General features: G+C 39.2%; 1 protein-coding gene and 1 long non-coding RNA gene across 3 annotated transcripts in view; both read left to right on the top strand.

The window, feature by feature from the left end:
- Positions 1–21,512, top strand: part of pcxb (pyruvate carboxylase b) — a 369,757-nt gene that overhangs the window by 171,150 nt on the left and 177,095 nt on the right. The gene's annotated exons all lie outside the window — the stretch shown is intronic.
- On the top strand, positions 1,852–10,360 carry LOC114158027 (uncharacterized). Its single transcript, XR_003598315.1, has 3 exons — positions 1,852–1,865; positions 4,619–4,625; positions 10,276–10,360. It is a non-coding gene; the product is annotated as an uncharacterized LOC114158027 (long non-coding RNA).

Raw genomic sequence — 21,512 nt, 5'->3', positions numbered from 1 at the left:
TGGGTAGTGTTAAGGAAAATGATTATTTAAGTGCTAAAATACTTACAACATGTGTAAAGGTATAGCCAACACTTTTATTTGGAACAGTTTTATGTTGAGCATGGGGGAGCTGACAATAGCAGACATTTAAACAAGCAGGGCTTTTTTCCTCCCCCGCTGAAGACAGAGTAATAAATTTACATTCCGATAGGGGGCAAGAGACTTCTTGGCGCCTCTCCCCGTGCCAGACAGAGATGAGCACGAAGTGGTTCGCCCTCTTACTGAGATTAAGTGTTCTTCCCCTTCTGGCTTGACGGAGACCAGACGCCCGTTCGAGTTGGGTGTAAAGGGGGAGACTTCTCAGGTTTCTCTGGGGCCGAAAACAGGTCTCTGATTGGTTGAACAACGGAACGCCTTCTTTGCATATATTAAAATACGGAAACTCCTCTTTGGTATAAGATGACGTACACGGAGCACGCCGAGAGAGTTTTTTCCTCCACGTGGGCGCCTTTGTCTGTCTGTGTGTTTCGTGTTTGTTTTTTGTCTCTCTTTGTGTGTTGTTATTTTGTGAGAAAATGCATATCTCTGTATCTCTGCAGCTTTGTTGTTCATTGCTTTGTATGGAATTAAACTCTGTGATCTGTGACGTCAACACGCTTTGTTTAGTTTCGTTTTACAGCTGGCCGACGCTCGCCGAGAAGAACCCGGCTGTGTTGAGGAAGAGACGAGCCAAACGTTTTGTTCAAAGTTTTAATAAATTCTTCCTCAATAGTAGCTGAAGCTCAATCACCAGGCAGACTATAAAAAATATTTTTACTCACAAAGTTCTGGAAATATAAATTATTTCAGTCTGTAATTACACAAAGCTCAATCTTGATTTGCTGATGTTTCTGCTGTATAATCACTGAAGTCCTGTATGAAATGTGAAAACCTGTCCTCAGGTGTCCGCCTCTCATCATTTCATCTTGCTCGCCCTTTTGGTAACTTCCCCCCTGCTCATCTCTCCGTCCATCTTTGCCCTCCTGCCTCACGTCGTCCCGTCTCTTTCCCGTCCATCACCTCCTTCCTCCTGTTCTTTGTAGCTCTGCATGACATTTTACTTCTTCACACACACTTCGCCCATTCTGTGCACCCTCAGACAAAAGGTTCACAGCATGTGCAAATACAGATATGATGATAGACATGCAGGTGCATGGACACGGACCACACAGAAGGTGATAAACAGTGAAAATGTCAAATGCAATTCCACCCAGAGAAGCGCTGGATGTCGACTATCAAACATGTTGCTTAGGGGTTTTTTGGACTATTTTAGCTCCACCTATTGCGTAAAGGTACATTTACACACCGGAAGATAAACGAAGCGGCAGGATCTTCCTTGCTTGCTGTAAAGAAAATAAAATTAATGGATGGATGAAGGTCTGGCTTAGTTGTTATATAACATAACCAACAATGAACAAAAAGGCAACAAATTTGCACTTATACAAAAACCTTCAAGCTTTTGCTGAATTACTTTATGAATTAATAATAAAAACCTTATAAGAAATTAGATGAATGCGAAAAGTGCTTAAATCAAAGATAGCTGGACTTCTATTTCTTGAAGGCTTTTGAATTCTGATCTAAAAAACAGTTTGATATATTACAAGTCGCAGCCAGAACAATCACTCTCATCTCAATCTGGAAACACTGGGGAGTTTCCAGATTTGTACCTCAAAGCAAAACTCAGAGCCACGAATAATCAGTGTGGCTCAACAAAACAGTCCTACGATGAGCGAAAAGACAAAACTTCTCCGTACACATCCCAGCATGCTATTAAAGCAAATGGACCACCTTCATTCACTGTCTCATCTTTCCCTTAAATTCAGAACCTAACTCGGATCTGCTTTCTGGTGGCGATTTGGCTCAACAATTGTAAGACTTTAACGCAGCGGGTAGCGGCGTTGGAAACAGGTGGACCTATTTATTGGCCTGCTCCTTTAAGAGCATGGCTCTTGAAGGAACAGTTCCTTATACTCACACATAATAAACAATTTTAATGGCATTTGTTTGCTCAGAGGAGTAAAGCATTAAATTCAAAAAGTAAATCTAGAATTTGACGTCTTGATATGAAGAAACAAACATCAGAATTCGTTGATTTGACATTGTACTTCCGAGCTTTGATAAAATGTGTAAATAATTTGCTTAGGGTTCAATCATTAAAAAAAATAACAAAATGAACAATGCTTAGCCTGGTGGGGGCACAAGTAAAGCCTGGTGGCCCGCCAGGCTTATAATACACTGGGGTGATTGAAGTTGTGATTACACAGGCCCACTGATGTGCATACAGATGAGCGATGTTTTCTCACAGAAGAGGAAGTTGTGCATAAAGTGGGAGTTTTTAATTAAAAGTGTGACTGCACACCGGTTAATTATTGCGACTGTTGTAATAATCGATAACGCTAACACACGGTCCTGGGAAGTTTTAAGGCTGTGATCGTCTGTTGAACGCTCACTGATTAATGTTTGACGCCAGGAAGTGAAATAACGTCCAGTTTTCACTCCAGGTTAAACAAGTACACACAATAAAGAGCAGTGCAGGAATACCCAGTGATAATATCCAACATGTATTAAACCTCACTCTCTAAAAATGGGAAATTATCTACTGCAGATGATCTCTTATTGATTCTCACAACATTCGATTTTAATTTGGGCTTTTCTTCATATGTTGACAAGTTAAATGTATTTTTTGCCCTTTTTAGTTAAAACCCTGGTCTGCTTTTCGATCTTTAAAAAAAAAAAAATCCAATAATTGTGGAATAATGAAGGGTAAACATTTGTATATCTCTTCAACTATCTGGCTATCTGGGCCCTGCTTACAGTTTGGATAAAATGTTTCCAAACAATTCATATAATTCATATTGCTTGCAGCGTTCACTAAGCCACTAATATGTGGCTTGGAATTTAATTTACCCAACAAATGCATGCATTATGCATCTTGCAGAAAACCTCGCAGGGAAATTTAAATAATCAGATGTTCCTTTTCTCATTAAAACAGAACACCTTATCGGTAATGTTAGTTGCTCTTTGAGTGCTAAGTATGATGTCAGAGGATGTTTTGATTAACAATGACAGATGTTTACTTGCTTTTAGAAACATCTGGGTATTTTTTTTTTGGCTCTGAATATTTTTTTCTATGGGTAAATTTGAGCTGCACCTTTTCTGACCAAGCTTCTTCAGTTCAAAATCCCACTTGTCTTCCATAAGCCATTTTAAATGGCTCAGTCTCATTAATCCACATGCATAATTACATCATTGGTGCAACCGTTGTGGTTAGACCATCAGAGCTGCATCAGTTTTTAAATATGTAAAATATAATTTGTTCATGCAAAAGATAGAAGCTACATTTGTGGGTGAACTCATTTAGGGATTTTCTTCTTCTGGTGTGGAGCTGTATTTATTTCTCAGCAGTGATTTAGAAAGAAAACTACAGCAAATATGGCAAAAAATGTCAGGTTTACCATTTTTAGGGCCTCACCAGTCCAGCACAGTTTAGCATAAGCATTAGCTCAGACGTAGCAGAAATCTAAGAACAGTAGCAATAATATTACTCAAGTAACAGAAAAAGTACAGCCGAGTAAAACTACTCCCATAAGTAACTTTTTCCCAAACAGTGAAGTAAATGTCACCAGTACAACTGGCTATTGAACATAGGTGTTTGAAATGTTAAAATAAATAGTTATTGGTCCCTTTTTCATTTTAGAGAGGATCTCAAGTATTTGCATAATTCAGCTGTTTAGTGGTTCCTATCCAGTTTGAATACTGGGGTTCCAGTGCGTTAGGATCTCTTTTAAAAAATTGTAATAGTTTTTTTTTATTTGTTTACATATTGTTAAAGGTTTTATTTGTTTTGTTTTTAAAGGGGTTATTTGTTTTACATCTTAAATGTTTTTAGTTTCTATTAGTTTGCTGATGAGTATTAATAGCCTCATCAGTTTTAGCATAAGTCTGAATTTTTGGGTAAAAAACTGTTCAAGCCTCTCAGTCAAAGAGAAAATTACAAATCTCTGTTCTCCTGAGAGTATCGTAACATTACAAAACATATTAGACGATCTGGCTTGTAATTTTGCTTTGAGCTTGGAGAAAAGGTTGGTAAGACCAGGTGGAAGGACAGCATGCTGCAGTCCTGTAGGTTTTTAAACAGCTTTGTCTTTAACAGCTCTCCACTTGACACATTCACAAAAGACCTTGTTGAGGTCCTTTAGAGCCAGAGGCTGGCAGTCGGGACATGTTTACAACCGTCTTGGACAAACTACTTCAGACTGACATTTCATCTCCAAGTCTGTTTGTAGTAGATCGATACGGGGGGAGAGAACAAGGTAGGAGAGAATTACAGTCCAGAGCGTTTGTAGCCCTAAAATAAGCGTTTTTTTGTTGTTATTTTACTAAGATAACCTGAAAGTGTGGGACTGACTAAAAAAATTAATGAATCGTGCCAGAGACGTTTAGGAGTCATGAACTTTAAAAGATCACATCAGAGGAACGTCAGTAGATATAATCCGGTATCTTTTTAGAAAGTATAATTCCAACATTTAGACACTGGAGAGTTTTGTGTGGGTCTGCAGCTGAGGTTAGATGATACAAACCGCTTCACTCTTAGTGGAAGTTTGCAGGTTTTAATTGGGAATCTGCAGTGCAAACGGCTTACTTTTACAAGAGAAAACGACAAAATTTTATCTGGAGTAATATACAACCAAAATATCCTCAACGCCTTTAGGAGGTTTAATAGAATTTGTTTTTACAAAATCTGAGAAATCTGGTAAATTAATGAAATTAATAAAATTAATGAAATTAATGGTTCATTAATTTACCAGAAGATCAGTCACTAGTTGTCTTCAGTTCCATTTGTACATCTTCATTTTAAAATCATTTTGGCCTTTTTTCTCCATTATAACTTAGAAGGGACTATATTTCTCTACAAGTACGTCAAAAGGTATAATATGTTCAAGTGTAAAATATTTTATTTTGAAAAAAAAACAAAGCACAAAACATCTTTGTGTTCATTCATTCATAAATATGGTTTCTAAATCCCATTTAAGGCTCATAAAGACCATTAACCTACAAAAATGATGGGAATTATTCCCTGAATAAATATTTATTTGAATGAGACGCATTTGGAGACATTAATGCATTAATATTAGTTCCTCCTTTTGACCTGGCTGGCTGAAAAGCAATTAACTTTGGTGTTAAAAAACAATTTCAGAAACAAACACCCCTCTTATCTAATTACAATATACATCTGAAGAAACCAACTGTCCCTGCTTGTATGATTAAAGATTTCTTTGCTTCTGAGGGGGGAATAAAAGCAATCTGTTGATTGGGTTTGACATGTGCTGTTTAATATTTCATCAAATCACTCCATTCATTTCCACCCAGATGAACTAATAGAAACTGTGAGAAGCTCACCATCTTGCTCCTGGAGAGAAACCAGAGCGCTCGGAAAACACAATCTGCTGAAGCAGAGTATTCAGATTGCCCGGGGACCGTAAAACGCCAACAGTCGGAGGAGCCGTGACGCTGTCCAAAAAGTTAGAAAGCTGTTGTTTTGTTCTGGAAAACAAGTTGGTGGCATAAACGACTTGCACAAACAGGTTTTGTCAGTAATCAGGAGAAAATGAGAAAATGCAACGAATAAGAAAATTGAAGTAGTTGCAGTGAGCGCAAGGCCAAGGTCTAGAAGTGATTGTTCTATTAATAAAGTTGGTGAAGGATTGAAAGTGCTGCAGGAGGCGGAGGGATGAAGCAAAGAGACAAACTACTTTGGCGTAGCGCCTTGTGTTTTGGCTGCTTTAATGGCTGATGGAGAACAAAAGTCTCCTTTCTAATTCTAATGAGTTTAATTATGGCTCGCCCTCAGCCAGGTGCTCCGATCAGCCGCTGTCTGTTTTCATTAATTGACAATTAAAATGGGAATAAAGCGCCTGTTCCCAACTTGGGGCTCAGTACAAACATCAGAAATTTTTGTCGTTTTTCAACCATTTAAGTTGCCCATATGTTAATACTTTACACTCACTGGCCACTTTATTAGGTACACCTTGCCAGTACTGGGTTGGATTCCCATGTGCCTTAATCCTTCGTGGCAGAGATTCAACGAGGTACTGGAAACATTCCTCAGAGAGTCTGGTCCAAACTGACATGATAGCATCACGCAGTCGCTGCAGATTTGTCGGCTGAACATCCGTCATGTGAATCTCCCGGTCCACCACATCCCAAAGGTTTTCTATTGGACTGAGATCTGGTGACTGCGGAGGCCGTTTGAGAGATACTGAGCAAAGGAAGTCATTTATGGAAGATTTTTCTCAAATATTTTGTCACAACAAGCATAATAATGTCTAGTTTTTCCAATGCATTACACAGTTACAAAAGCTGCCAGGAAAAAGTATTTATGACATGGCCGTCAAAAGATGGGTACACCGTGGTCATAAGGGGATGAACATGGTCAGCAATAATGTTCAGGTAGGCTTGGCGTTGACACGATGATCAGTTGGTACTAATGGACCCAAAGTGTGCCAGGAAAATACACCATTGCATCACCATCACCAGCCAGAATCGTTGATACAAGGCAGGATGGATCCAAGCTTTTATGTTGTTGACGCCAAATTCTGACTTGACCAACCGAACGTCGCAGCAGAAATCGACTCATCAGACCAGGCAGCGTTTGTCCGATCTCTTATTGTCCAATTCTGGTGAGCCTGTAATAATTATAGCCTCAGTTTCCTGCTTTTAGCTGACAGGAGCGAAACCCGGTGTGGTCTTCTGCTGCTGTAGCCCAGCCGCCTCAAGGTTCAATGTGTTGTGCGTTCAGAGATGTTGCAACTTCTGTAACTTCTTTAGAAAAGAAAGTGAGAACAGAAATAATAGAAAACATCAGAGATTTTATTTTTACTTAAATGCTCACGCCTGGATGATCCATAGGTTGCTAAAGTTCGCCATAGTTGCTGTCATTTTACTCGGGGATTTACATGAAGAGCATTTTTTAATTAAATGATCAAACTGATCTTAAATGCCGTGCAGCACTTTATCTTCTGGAGTCTGATCTTTAAAAAAGTAATAACTGTAATTAAACTGTTTTCCTGCTGTTCTGTTCTTTTCATGCCCTATTTTTATTATCCTGCCCTTCACTAGTCTATCTTTGCTGTTTTTGTTTTCTGTTTTTTGAATTTGTGTTTGGTTTTAGTGCTATAATCTCCAACTTAATTTGTTGCTTGGTTGCCGTATTTGTGTGGGTGATGAAGTTTGGCGTACCTTTATGCGTGGCTGCTGAGATTAAATCTTTGTTTTTACATGTATGCAGCTTCTCTGTGTGGTTTGAAGGATCCATTATGTTTTGTAAGAGTTGATAATGAAAGCGAACTCAAAGTGCACAGAAGGGACGGGGTCAACGGCTTCGTGGGAGTAAAATGGTGTTTGCAGCGTTTTTGAGGCGAGGATTGTGTGGAACTTGTTGAAACATCCCTCAGGTGTTAAATAACCTGCAGTTCACTGCAGATTGAGCATTGTACTATTAATTACAGTGCTACTGGCAGAACGTGACATGCAAAGGGTGTATCTTGTAAGAATGCTTTTTTTGTGTTATAATTTATCTTTAAAATTCAGAAACGGTAAGTTTTTTGGAAAGCTTTACATAAAAACAAATTTAAACTTGTAACATGAAGTCTGAAGAGGGAAATATTAAGATGGCGCCTTTCACTCTGTTACCATTCATTTAGCTGTATGAGGTGTTACTGTTGCATCAGACTAAAACCCAGATCTTTTATTTCACAGCCAGTTTTCTTACCTCCCTTTATTCCCAAACTTGTTGAAACATTTCTTGATTCATGACAGGCTTTGTCGATTCCTCTTTTAGTTTGTGCAGCTTCCCCACTTGGAAATGGATGTTTACATCTAGATTTTTATCAGCTGGATTTCACTCAAAACACCAAGCAGTTTTCTTCATTTACTCTAAATTTATGTATTAGTGTCTGTCAGGACATTTCCAGAAGCTGGTAAAAACCTTTAAACAACCCCAAAAGATGAAATAAATAAATAAATATGACTTATCTGTATTATTTAAATTTACATAAATTAACTTCACTCAAATTGCATAGAAAATACTGAGCAAACTACGTAAATAATAAGCAAACCACTGTGAATCAACCACAAAGCGATTAAAGTTAAATAAACAAAATAACTAATTTAAGTTCTTTAACTTTAAAGTGCAACATTTCAAATTAATATTCAAGTTATTTTATTACCTAGTTTAAATTATTTAATGTTTAATGTAGTTTAACTGATAGAAACACAATACAACAATCAAAATCACCAATTAACACGGCCTACTTCACAACGACAATTTATCATGTTTAAGTTCAGATGTCGCCGTAAACACAACATCTGTGTTTACAGATGTTAGCACCGGCTCGTTAGCACCGGTGGCTAATTAGCCGGTGGCTAGGCTACAGCTAATCCAGGCTCTAAGCAGGCTAGCAGTCCGATCTCATAATAATTCAGTCTCTGGCTCTCTGATTGTTTCTAGACGTATCCGTCTCCGCGCTGGTCCACCTCGAGAGCGGATCTCTGCTCCAAAGTGACACCAAACTCCCGTCGTCTTTGTTACCTTGTCCGATTCTTTCGTCGTTGTCCGTGTAGACTGTAGACTGACTGCCTGACGGACTATCTGAACTTCTGTGCAGATGTGGTATCCCCTGCCAAGACTGTCCGCTGTTACCCTAATAACAAACCATGGGTAACGCGGGAAGTCAAAACTGTCCTCAATAAGAAGAAGGCTGCCTTCAGGAGAGGAGACAGGGAGGCCATGAAGGCAGCACAGCAGGAGGTGAAACAGTGTGTGAGGGAAGCAAAAGACAGTTACAGGAGAAAGGTGGAGCAGAAGCTGAGAGAGAACAACATGAAGGAGGTCTGGGAAGGTGTGAGGACCATCACTGGCCTCAACACAAAGACCAGAGTCGTTGGGGGAACAATGGAGAGGGCAAACGAACTGAACAACTTCTTCAACAGGTTCAACCAGTCCATGGCCCCCCAACCCCCTCTCTCACTGCAGCCACCCCTGCTCCTTACCACACACCTCCCCCCAGACAACACTACACTGACAACCCCCCCACACACCTCAGCACAACCCCCGCCCCACTTCACCACAGACCAGGTCAGAGAACAGCTGAGGAAGCTCAAGCCCAGGAAAGCAGCAGGGCCGGACCAGGTGTGTCCAAGGCTGCTGAAGACCTGCGCTACTGAACTGGGAGAGCCACTACAGCGGATCTTCAACCTCAGCCTGCAGCTAAGGGAAGTGCCCACCCTCTGGAAGACATCCTGCATCGTCCCAGTGCCCAAGAAGAACAGGCCCAGCGAGCTGAATGACTTTCGGCCCGTGGCACTTACTTCACACCTGATGAAGACGTTGGAGCGGCTCTTCCTCGGCCTCCTCAGACCCCAGGTGGAACATGCCCAGGATCTCCTGCAATTCGCCTACCAGTCAGATGTTGGTGTGGAGGATGCCATCCTCTACCTGCTGCACCGGGCCCACTCCCACCTGGATAAGGGCAGTGGCACGGTGAGGATCCTTTTTTTGGACTTCTCCAGTGCCTTTAATACAATCCAGCCCCTTCTGCTCCAGGATAAACTAAACAGCATGGGAGTAGACCCGCACCTGGTCAACTGGATCCATAGTTACCTCACCAACAGGCCGCAGTATGTCAGGCTGAAGGACACCGTGTCTGACACTGTGGTCAGCAACACAGGAGCCCCCCAGGGCACAGTGCTGGCCCCTCTTCTCTTCACCCTGTACTCCTCTGACTTCCACTACAACTCGGAGCTGTGTCACATACAGAAGTATGCTGATGACACAGCCATAGTAGGATGTATCAGGGACGACAGAGAGGAGGAGTATCGCTGTCTGGTGAGGGACTTTGCTCTCTGGTGCCACACAAACCACCTGGAACTCAACACCGCTAAGACGAAGGAGCTGGTTATAGACTTTGGGAGGTCCAGACCAAAGCCGAGACCAGTCACATTAGAGGGAACTGAGGTTGAGGTCGTGGACGCCTACAAATACCTCGGGCTGTGGCTGGACAGTAAACTGGATTGGTCAAAACACACTAGCCACCTGTATGGGAAAGTGCAGAGCAGGATGTACTTCCTGAGGAGACTGCGGTCCTTTAACATCTGCAGCAAACTGCTCTGGATGTTCTACCAGTCTGTGATTGCCAGTGTCCTCTTCTACACCGTGGTGTGCTGGGGAGGCAGCATATCCAAGAAGGACACGTCCAGACTGGACAAACTGACCAAGCGTGCCGGCTCTGTGGTCGGCATGAAGCTGGACTCTCTGGTGACGGTGGCAGAGGCGAGGACACTGAACAAACTGCTGGACATCATGAACGATAGCAGCCACCCTCTACACGCCGTCATCAGCAGCCAGAGGAGCCGGTTCAGTGACAGACTGCTGCTTCCCAAGTGCCGGACCAATAGATTTAAGAACTCTTTTGTCCCCCATGCCGTCAGACTGTACAATTCCACACTGGGGGGGGGGGTGACACAGGACAGAGGCAGAGGGTGGAAGGAGTAGTGACCCCTTGTATTTTTCTCCATACTTATCAGGTCAAACCACATAGTGCAATACGATATCACTGGTCAATCTATCCGCCAAATTCTTATATATATACTTTTTTGTGTTGTATTTATATTTACTTATATTCTTATATTCTATATTCTTATTCCTTGTTTCTTACATAATTTAAGGTTTTTCTTGCATAATTTAAGGTTTTGGTTACTCACATTTGGTGTGTACCTTAGTATTTAATTTGTATTTTGTATTCTTTTGCACTTTACTTACTGTGTGTTATCTTTGTTTTTTGCCTGGGAGCTGCTGGTAACTTCAATTTCCTGAGGGAATCTTCCCAAAGGATCAATAAAGTACAAGTCTAAGTCTAAGTCTAAGAACACAGTCACTGTTCCACCATGTTTACTCTGAGTGTCTGTTATTTACAGCCAGAGCATGTCTTTTCTTGATTTCTTGTCCTTTTTTCTCCTTATTTTGACTTTATTTTCTTTTTCTCTCTTTTTCTGATTTGACTTCACAGGCATTAGATTATCTTTCTGCCTTCTGACTTGGGCTGAGTAATCATTCACAAGCAGTAGCTGCAGGCCTGTGTCATCTTCTCCCTAAAAACAAACAACTCACTGGAGTTTGGATGTTAAAATGACAAATAGCTGTTTTTTTATGTACGGCTTTAACTGAAATCCTTGTTTTCAGTTAAAAATGGCAGCTTTTCTGGTAAGGAGAAACAGCATGAAACATTTTCATCTTCTTCAGGTGTTTAACTTCTCATGTAATTTTTATAGGTTTTGTGTTGCTACACGTGTTTTTTGACGCGTTTCAGTCACCACGTCTTCCCTCTGTGTCTCAAAGAGAAACTGAACCAGTTTACCCGATCAAAGAAAAACATTTCCTGCTTTGTCTCTGCATGTAGGTCAGTCCTGCGTTTTCATTGCGGTGAGATATTTGCTGCTCTATCGTTCGTTTTGGCGTTGATGAACAGCGAAACGTTGCAAAAGCTTCCCTTCATTGTCGACAGCTCGTCGACAGCCAAAAGCTAAGCTGAAAATTAAAATGCAATAAATGACAAAAAGCAGCTTAGATATGCTGTAAATACAGCCCACATCTGGAGACATGACAGCCTGTTGTTCAGGAGGCAATAAAATCTTTGACTGCAAGTAAAATAACTGCGTATTTTGGTTTTTACTGCACTTAAACCTGTTTTTCCTAAAGCAAAAGAATAATGCAGCAGAATTTATCTGAACCTATGAAGGCTGTCCACCTGCTTCCTCTGTCATCCATCATATTCTGAGTAATAAAGCTGCACCTGTATGGGTCATAAACGCAGCACTTCACTCTATAAACGGAAAACAAACACATTCCCTCGGTGTCTCCCTAGCTGCTGCTGCTGTTCTTCCATTTGCTTCCAGCTTTAACCTGAGTTTCAACAGGCAACGCGTCGAGGTCTGATTAAATCCACCGGCTGTTAACCATAGAATATTTTAAAGTAATGATATCCTGCAGTTTTTCTCTTGCAGGCATGGGTAGATAAGGAACAGGGCTAAATTGCTTCCTGGTTTAACGTCGTCTGCTGCACAGCCAAAGGATCCTTTCGAAGCTGTTAGCCTCAATTATGGCTCAGTTATGATTCCCGGTGGCTATAAAACCGCTGGACCTCCAGCCATTTTCATTCTGTACATCGCTTCTTTGTCATTGGTTTGCAGAGTTTAGACAGTAAATGGCCTAATTATATATTTTTATATCTACAGCACCTTAGTCTATTGATATGCTTCACATCTTTCCACCTGTGTTGCAACACAAACTGGAAAGTTTTAATAACCATAAATTTCAGCCATTGTTTACATCAGGATTTGCCGTGTGCGGCTAAAATGTGGCATGACCGTTCAGACTTGAAGCGGTCATGCCACATTGACTGTTTCAATCACTTTCACTTTCAGAAGTGAAAGTGACTCAATTTGGGTTTTTGGGGGAGTTAAAAGATTTTAGTAAGGCTGTTCAGACTGCTATGAAAAAGCTGGATATGGGCGAATATATATGGGGGGGAAAAATCAGATTTTGGTCCCTTTTGCTGGATGTGTGAACACTGCCCTAGAAACTCAAATGTTTTTTGAATAAACAGAAATAAGCTCAACAAATTCTTCATTTAAAAACAATATCTTTAAAAATGTGGATGCTGCTGCAACATGTTGAGCATTGAAATGGCCTTTTAGCTTTACTGATAGGCTAACTACCTTTTGCACAATTTGTACAAAATAATTTTTTCCAGAGACTCACCAAATCATTTTAGTGAAGCAAAGATTAACCTCTAGTTAATTTTATTGTCTATTGCTGTTTGCAGATGTCTTATGCATCAGATTTGTGATTTTAACATGAGAATATTAGTTTTTAAAGAACTGGAAAGTTAATGATTCAGCCTTTTTTTTAAAATATTGACATTCATTCCTGTAATGTGATCAGAAGGATTTTATACTCTATTCTTTTCTGTTTTACCTTTCCTGTTCAGTATTTTGCTTCCACTGGTGCCTTTTATTTTTCCTCTCAAAGAACAGAAAAAGAAAAAGTTGTATCGCTTCCCTCTCAATCTGTCGCTGCCTCTGAGAGACATGCACAGATTTTCCACTGTTGGTGTCTCAGAAAAGAAACCCCGGATCATCTCAAGATGAGAAGAGCTACAAGATTTGGCTGGCTCCGTCTGATCATGAGTCTTAACGGGAGCCTTTGGGGGATGATGAGTGGGAGGAGTGGGTGGTAGCTTTGCCACATGGAGGACAAAAACACAGAAGAGTTGAAAATGATGAAAAGAGGGCAGGAAATCTCTAGATTCATTCTGGGTTGTGAAGGAAAAGTGAAGGTGAGATGGACACAAAGTAGGATGTTGAGGGAACTAATGATGGCGGCGGGCGTCCTGTGGTGTGGCAAAAAAAATTCAATAAAATCACATTTGGGACAAAAAGGAAGAGAGGTGTCAGAATTAGAGCGAGACGCATCGCAATGCAGGGAATAAACGCAGCAGTGAAGGGAAAGGAGCAAAGGTCCGCAGGAGAGACAATTTTAGGAAGCAGAGATGCAAACTTTAAGTGACACTTCCCTCTGATTTCCTGCTTAAATATGAGGAAGTATGTAAAAGTGAAAACTATAAGGACGGGAATGCAAACAACTAAAACTGGACTAAACAAGGTGAATCTTAAAAACAAGAGCCAGGTCAAATTTTCTGATCTTCTTCCTGCTTCACGTTGGAAATTAACTGAAAGTTAAACTCTGCCTCATGTTTCCCTAGTTATTAGTTAAGAAACCTGGCATAAAAACAAAACATTTCCCTCTTGAACATTTCCCTTCCTCAGATGTGAACACGTTCCAGCGCTGCAGCCTTGAAAGCAGAACACAAATTAAAACTGCATTGACAAACTGCAGTGTTTATTACTGAGAAATAAATAAAGCTGGAGCTGCAGAGTTGAAAGGCTCTGGGACGTAGAACGCTTATTTAATTTAATTTAAAACTAGAAGTTAAAAAGTTGGTTAGCAGTACTTCCTTTCTTTTAGAAATTATTTCTAACTGGGTCACACACAGATTTATCACTCCGGGGTCCATTGGCATCCATTTAAAATCTTATTTTTGCATTTTCTTGGCTGTAACTAACATTAAAATTGTGCCAATTTGTTGTCTTGGAGGCAAACTTTAATATTTTCCATATTTGTGATATGATTTTGACATGCAGGCCAGTGAGCTGCATGTTTTAGAGCAGGGTCGCCCATTTCCAGTCCTGGAGAGCAACCATCCTGCTCTCCAGGACCGGAGACATGCTTCCCTGTTCCAACACGCCTGGATAAAATAGTTGAATCTCTTCACCAGCAGACATTCAGCCCTGCAGAGGTCTGGTAACGAGCAGTTCTGGATGTCTGGACTTGGGCGTCCATGTTTTCGAAGTTCCTCTAGTTCAACACACCTGAATCCAATGTTTGATTATAAAGCTGCTGCAGAGCTTAATGAAGCACTGGGGACCTAATTGGACCACAAATTTATACTACAAATGCAGTTTAAGAGGAACTTAAAGTCTTCCTAAAACGGAAAACTAATAATTTTTCTTTCAAATCGTGTTCTTGTTGCTGAGGCGTTTTTATTCTGAGGCCACAAAAAAATAATTATTTGAGAAAATGTGCTTTTGTTTTAATAAGGTACACCAACTAAACCCTTTTTATGTTTTGGATTTAAATGATTTCACACAAAAATGGCTACTTTATTTGTTTTGTAAAAATGTTGCATGCTTAAATTATTAGCACTTTATTAAACATATATACAGGGGTATTTTTTTGTTTGTTTGTTTTTTGCGACTTTGCAATCTTTGGATCACAAAATTTGATATTTAATCACCTCTGAAGGAGGAACGTAAATAAAAACTGCAGGACTGAAGTAGCAGGCGCCTGGTTTAATGTGTTTCAAGGTAAAGTTGCAGTTTACCGGTACTCTGTTTGGTAGCGGCATTGCCACATCGTTCTCTTTATTGTTTCTCGCCGTGATTCTGCTTTGGGTTTGCTGCCAGATTCTGGACATTTTGATCTAGTTCGACCGGAGAAACTTCATTATACCGGCGGGTCCACAGTGAATTTATTTGGGCCACATGCTGTTGCTGCTGCTGCAGAAAAAGCCCTCATCATCTGACCTCTCCCTCCGTTCTTGGCAGCCAGTGTGAGGTGTTTGTGCTGATGTACTGTTTTTACCAAATATAGCTCCCTGCATTGTGACCACACATTGTCACATCGGTTTCTTGTGTCAATTGTGTGTCCAAGGATGCAAACAGAGCTGGAGATGGAATTTCTCTTACTGTTTCTGTCCACCCTCAAAGTTAATTTGCTTGGACATTCACTGCTAGAAAGAAACAGTATGTTTCTACTGTAGATAATCCTCCAGGTATAGATTTTAAGAATAGTTAGTATATTTTATTATTACATCTGAGTGATTTTTGTGATGCAAATAAGGAGATCATGATGATGTCAAATTACGTTTGAGTTATTAAAGTTTTAGTAGTTTTGCATTAAAGCTGCAGCTCAGAACCCTGTTATTCGCTCACTAAGTGACCAGGTTTTCTTTTCTCTAAAATAATTGACACTTTCTGAGATAAATAATGAGCTTGTAGGATTTTTACTGGGTGTATCAAGACAATTTGTTGAGTTTTAAAGTTTTGAGTCATTAGGTAGCCTTTCCTTGTTTAACTACTTTTGTTTACCGTACAAACCGTATTTTATTGTTGCCAAAATCCCACAAAAGCTATTATGCTTCATGTATTTTCTTGTTTTACTTGTTGGAAGGACAATTAGTGAGACACTTTCATTTAAATTTCAACTTGTTGGACTGTGTTTATAATGAGGCTCAATTTTAAACCTCAGTTTCCTCTTTGATGAAACTCCAATCTTTATTTTTTTTTTCTTTTTATATGTCAGTTGGCCAAATTGCGACTTGATTAAATAAAAAGTTCTGTGATGACCTCTGTCAGGGTCATAAGTGACTGAATTCATAATGATGTGACTTGATTCGCTCATTTCTGCTGCAGCTGGAAGTAGGCTCCTGTCCGGGCTGCTTTATGAGACTCAATCTAATCCACAGGTTTTATCTTTCAGTTTGGAAAAAGTTCATGTTAAAGTGAAAGTAAATTTTATAGTTTAGTTTAAAATAATTCATGACATATTTATATTGGCTCCATACAGACATGTAGATGTGAAACAGCAAGCTAGTGGACAACTTTGTTTTATTATGTCTTAGTGAAAAAAGTTGCCGTTTGGTACGGAACAAGATTAGGGACACTTTAATCCCAGAACTCTGACTTTAATCTAAGAATTTTGAGTATTTTCTCAGGAAGCTGACTAAGAAAAAGATTTTAAAAACTTTACAGTCAGAATTTAGATTTTTTTTTTTCCAGTGCATCAATACATCAGTCAGTAATCTAGTCCAGGGAGCGACTAGGCAATGAAAACTTCTTAAACTAATTTGAATAATTAACTAACTAGGATCAATTAGAATGCGATTACATTTTTTGTGAATTAGCACTAGATAAACTGAACAAGAAATTTCCAACTTTAATATTATTATTTTGACTTTTTCAAAGAAGACTGAAAACTTTAATTCTGAGAATTATTTCTTAGAGGTTCTGACCATTTTCTGTGGCTTTTAGTGGATTTATAAAAAAGAAATGTTCCCGAACTTCCTGGATAGATTCCAAAATATTTGTAATAAATATTCTTGGGAATTTAAACTTTAATATTTTATGGATTTTATACTTTTTATTTACAGTTTTGCACATGTTTAATTTCTTTTCGCTGTTAGTCGTCTGATCAGACTGAAATTGCACTGGGAAAGACCTTCGTGTCAATCTTGAGTTTCTCAAACTCCAAATGAATGCAGATGTATGCAGGTGTCGGCAGAAAGACTTCCTAATGCATTCACTGTAGCAACGCCATAACGATTTGAGTGTTTGGCTTTCAGCTTGTTTCATCGTGTCACAGTCAATTAATGCAGACTTTAATGGGATCAGTGTTAGTTTGAGCGTCGACATTAATGAAGGATTCACTCAGCATGTATCAGTGTTTAATGAATGAGACTTAAAAGTTCTGAGGCGACTTCAGTCCGGATCTGATTCGTATTTGCTCAGGTTTGGTCCTTCACCTTGTAGTTTGTTTTAGAAAACAGCCACTGTGTATAATGTTTGTGCACATCATTACACTGTGTTCTTCTGGTAATCAGATTAGGAAGGTTGAACAATACAAGCAAAATATTTTACAGATGCAGAATGGAAGATCAACAGATCTCAACACATTTCTACAGTAGTTAATCTAGTTACATTTAACTTCACATTATTGCGTAGGGTTAGGACAACTTCTTGTTCCCAGCTTACACTATTCACACAGGTTTTTAGAGTGTGCCTGAATAGTAAAGGTAAAGCATCAGCACAAGCTCTTCCTTTACCGTCCCCACTGTAGGGACAGTAAGCCTGAAGCTGCTACATTTTTCACTAAAAGCACTAAAAGGTGCTTTCTGGAGAAGAAGGCGCTTACGGGCTCTAAAAAGACAATAAATTTTGCAGCAAACTGTCTGAGGTGGCTCCATTGTAGCCAGACTCATCCAAACAGTGCAGGATAATGTACTGATTCAGTGTTTGTGCATTGAGAGGAAAAGTGCGATGAATCCTGATTGTGTTTTGCCTTGTAGTCATGGAGAGGAAATGTCTGAGTTGATGCACTGCAGACAGACCCACGTTTTTCTCTGCTTTGTTTGGTCCATGGAGGAGGGAATATAGGATTTAAGCTCAAATAGTGACCTGCTCACGAGCTCTCAAGTGTCTTCAACTTCAAGTGTCAGCTTTGTTGTTTAGAGCTCAAATAATTCATTTAATTCTCCTGAACAATCAGATGCCCTGTCAATTTGTGGAGGCCCTACGGTTAATCCTTCAAATGCACCGATCAGGCTTGACAGCCGATTTCCAATTTTGACCTGCTGATCCTGTTTTTGTTTTCAACTGCAAGAACTTATTTTACTCATCCAGGTTTTTTGTTTTATTTAAATAAATTGCCAAAAATCATCAATAAAAGCTACAAGGTTCCTGATGAATATGGTGGAATTGAATCCAACAGATATTAAAGGAATTGGTTATTACTCAGTTATGAATAAAATCTTACGGCCTCAGTTTTTTCAGATTTTTGCAAACTGTAGTGCTATCTAAAAAGTTCAAGTTGAGCTAACCCTAAAGCACTAACTGTAAATAGCAGTTAGGCTAATGCTAAAGCGCTAACTTCAGCCATGTTGATAGCAACCGTGTTTCAATGACGCAACACGTATATCATGTTTCCCTCAGTGGGGTCAGATTTGTTGTTTTAGTTTTATAGTTATTGAGTATTTATAACTTTGTTGCTAATTTGTGTCTAATTGACCACAGCAGGGTTTCAGTCAGAAAGCACGCAGGATATTAATCAATTTTAACCTCTCCTGTGTAGAAATACAGACTGTAGTTCTACAGCAATGCATTCTGGGTACTGAATAAAACAGCCATATAAAGAAGTGCACTTGAATTTAATTTAAGTTTGATAGGGATGCATCAAAGTGCTTACAGCAAAAGCTAATTGGCAGCACTTGTCAATAGGCTTTTTAAAGAGTACATCTAAAAACTAGTAAAAAGTTAGTAATCATTTAAAATAGTGCAACATGATGGGGAAAAAATAACATGGCTAATTGTGCTAAACGTTTTCAAAATTGACTCAAGCGCTAAATGAAAAATTAGCTTCACTATTAGCACATTAGCAGATTAGTGGGAATGTGCCCAGCACCGATAAACTGCTAACCGTGTAGCAAAGAAAAGGTGCATGTTTGAGTTTTTTGAGTTTGTTTTGCTCCATTTTCCACAATTTGATTTGCCAATCAATGGAAAATTGGTAGATTTCAATAATTGGCCGATTGATTAGTGCATCACTAAACTCTACAATGCTTTTACTTCCATTGACCAGAGACTGTGAAAAGACAGGAACTGGAAGAAACTTTGCTTGTTATTTTGACGCATAAATTGTGAAGCTTATTTTCAAGTATTGCTGCAGATTCCCAACTGGATTTTAGTTTTGACTTTTGTATCAAATAAATAAATTTGGTTTTCATCTAAATCATTGTAACTTTGACTCTATATCAATCACAGTATCAATTTTGTTGCTTCAACTTTTAGCCTCTATTTGACTATAAATCTTCCTTTCAACTCTGACCAACTGCCCTGCCGTTGCAGAAGAAAATTATTCCTGTAGGATGATTCTACCGCCACTATGTTTTGCAGTGGGGTTTCGTATTTAAAATGCTCCTTATTATCTATCCATGTTGGCCAAATGTTAGTTTTTCTGCAGGTTTCAAGGCTCTTTGCCTATTAAAGGGGTTTTATAGCCAGTGGTGGAGATTTAAACAGCTGTACTTCAAATGCAGTGTCTTTTGGTGTGGAAATAAAAAGAAAATTTCAATAAATCAGGATTAAAATGGGGAGAATTGACTGTAATAAATTGGATATGAACTTCACTGGTATATTATAGCTTGATGGAATGTATAAGGAATGAGTGGATGTGAAAGTTTTTGAGGCAGCTGTGCAGCACTGAGACGGTTCTTGCAGGTTGAAGGCTTGCCACTAAGAGATTATTAAAATTTGAACACTCGGACTGGATGACAGAGGTTTGAAGAATTTTTTTTTTTGGTCCGGAGAGCAAAATTGAATGTCTAAAAAGAAGCAGCGAAACAAAAGATCCAAAGCAGAGCAAGAGAGCACAGAGGTCAGAAAGTAGCCAAGATGAGGAACAAATTCAGCGAACAAAAGACTGACTCAGAAGTCGTTGAAGGTGAAGCAGAGAAAATTAGAAAGCTAAATTAGTGCGTGCAGGAAAGGAGCGAGGGAGAGCAAACAAGCGATGCATGAAGGTAACGCCTTGCAGGAAGCTCAGTCTTATATCATTCCAACATCTTTATAGTTTGGACACAGATTTCCTCCACCCCCGTTTTGTTTTCCTCGTCGTCTCGCCCGCCGTCTGTCTCTTTCATTGCAGCTCACTGGTTCCTTTAAAGGTGCATGTCATAGTCAAATTACCCACGCTGCTTTGCTGTAATGAAACTCCCAGCAGCCGAGCGTGTCGGGCTGTTTTAAGTCCATGCTCCTGATATTTATCAAAATTCAGCACAAGTTCACTTTTTATTAGTTCTTATTAGGAAACATGTTTCTTTTTTTTTTGCTTCCGTCCTCTAAACTTCCAGTCCTCTTTGTCAGAAGTTCACCAACAGTTATTAGGCAATGCCCACAGCATATCATTTATAATTACATTAAAAACAACCTCTTTTGTGCCTTTTATTCCACAGTTCTGATACATACAGGTAATAGGTTGCGAATACTCTGAATTAGTGCATTAACATCCTTTCATAGCCTCCGCAGACCTGAATGTAAGGTAATGTTAATGACCATCAACCTCCCCCTGCTGACAGTCTGTATTTATCATTTCAGGACTTATTTTTCTGCAGCCTTGTTAACTGTAATTGTGAAGAGAATAAAAAGAAACTCATAACATGCTGATTAATGTCTAGGTTCTAGTTCTGGCAAACTGTTTTGTTCAGATCTCGATGAACGGCTGATGTTTTGTTGGGTAAATTAGTTTCATATTTGTATTAAGAAAAGCATGCAGACATGGTTGAAAAGAAAGTACAGTTTTCTATAATTAAACAATTGTAAAAATGTACTTGATTCTCTGGCTTAACATGTACAAAAACAACAGAAACCACAAAGCGGATGTGAAAATTAAGTAGGAGTTTGAAAAACTACATACATGTATAATTTAAGACTTGCATATAATTTAAGAGTGAAAAAGTTAAATAAGTGGTTTGATTTGGTTTGATTGGGAACAAAAGTTGCAACATTTATTAACTATTCAGGAAGTGGAGATTTCTTCTGCTCTGCTCAGTTGCAGAAAACCTCCTGAGACATTTGAAGTGAACCTCAAACTTCCTGATAACTGGGTAACAGAAGAAAAACAAATAAACAAGAGACCAGTTCATGAAGAGAACCAGGACACACTGGAATGGATGGATTATATTCTGAGCTACCTGGACCTGCTAACTGACCACATCCATCAGCCACTGCTACCAAGGAGGATCAGCAGCCAGACTGAATGTACTTTTATTACAATATGTAGAGTGAATTTCACTCTAATTGATGCAGAACCCAGTTTGGTTCTGCGCGAGTTTCATGGAGTACTCTGTCATTATATAAAATATATAAAGCTCTGGAACATAGTAAGACTGTAAAATGATCAGTTTCTATGATTTTTTTTTAATAGGTATATGTTTGAGTAAAATTAACATAGTTCTTTTATTCAATGAACTACTGACATGTCTCAGAAATCAAAAACAAAAATTTAGTATTTATTTGCAGAAAATGAGAAAATTAAAATAACTAAA

The sequence above is a fragment of the Xiphophorus couchianus genome, chromosome 14 (genome assembly GCF_001444195.1).
Source record: "Xiphophorus couchianus chromosome 14, X_couchianus-1.0, whole genome shotgun sequence".
In the NCBI taxonomy this organism is placed as follows: domain Eukaryota; kingdom Metazoa; phylum Chordata; class Actinopteri; order Cyprinodontiformes; family Poeciliidae; genus Xiphophorus; species Xiphophorus couchianus.
This window is presented reverse-complemented; position numbering and strand designations above follow the sequence as displayed.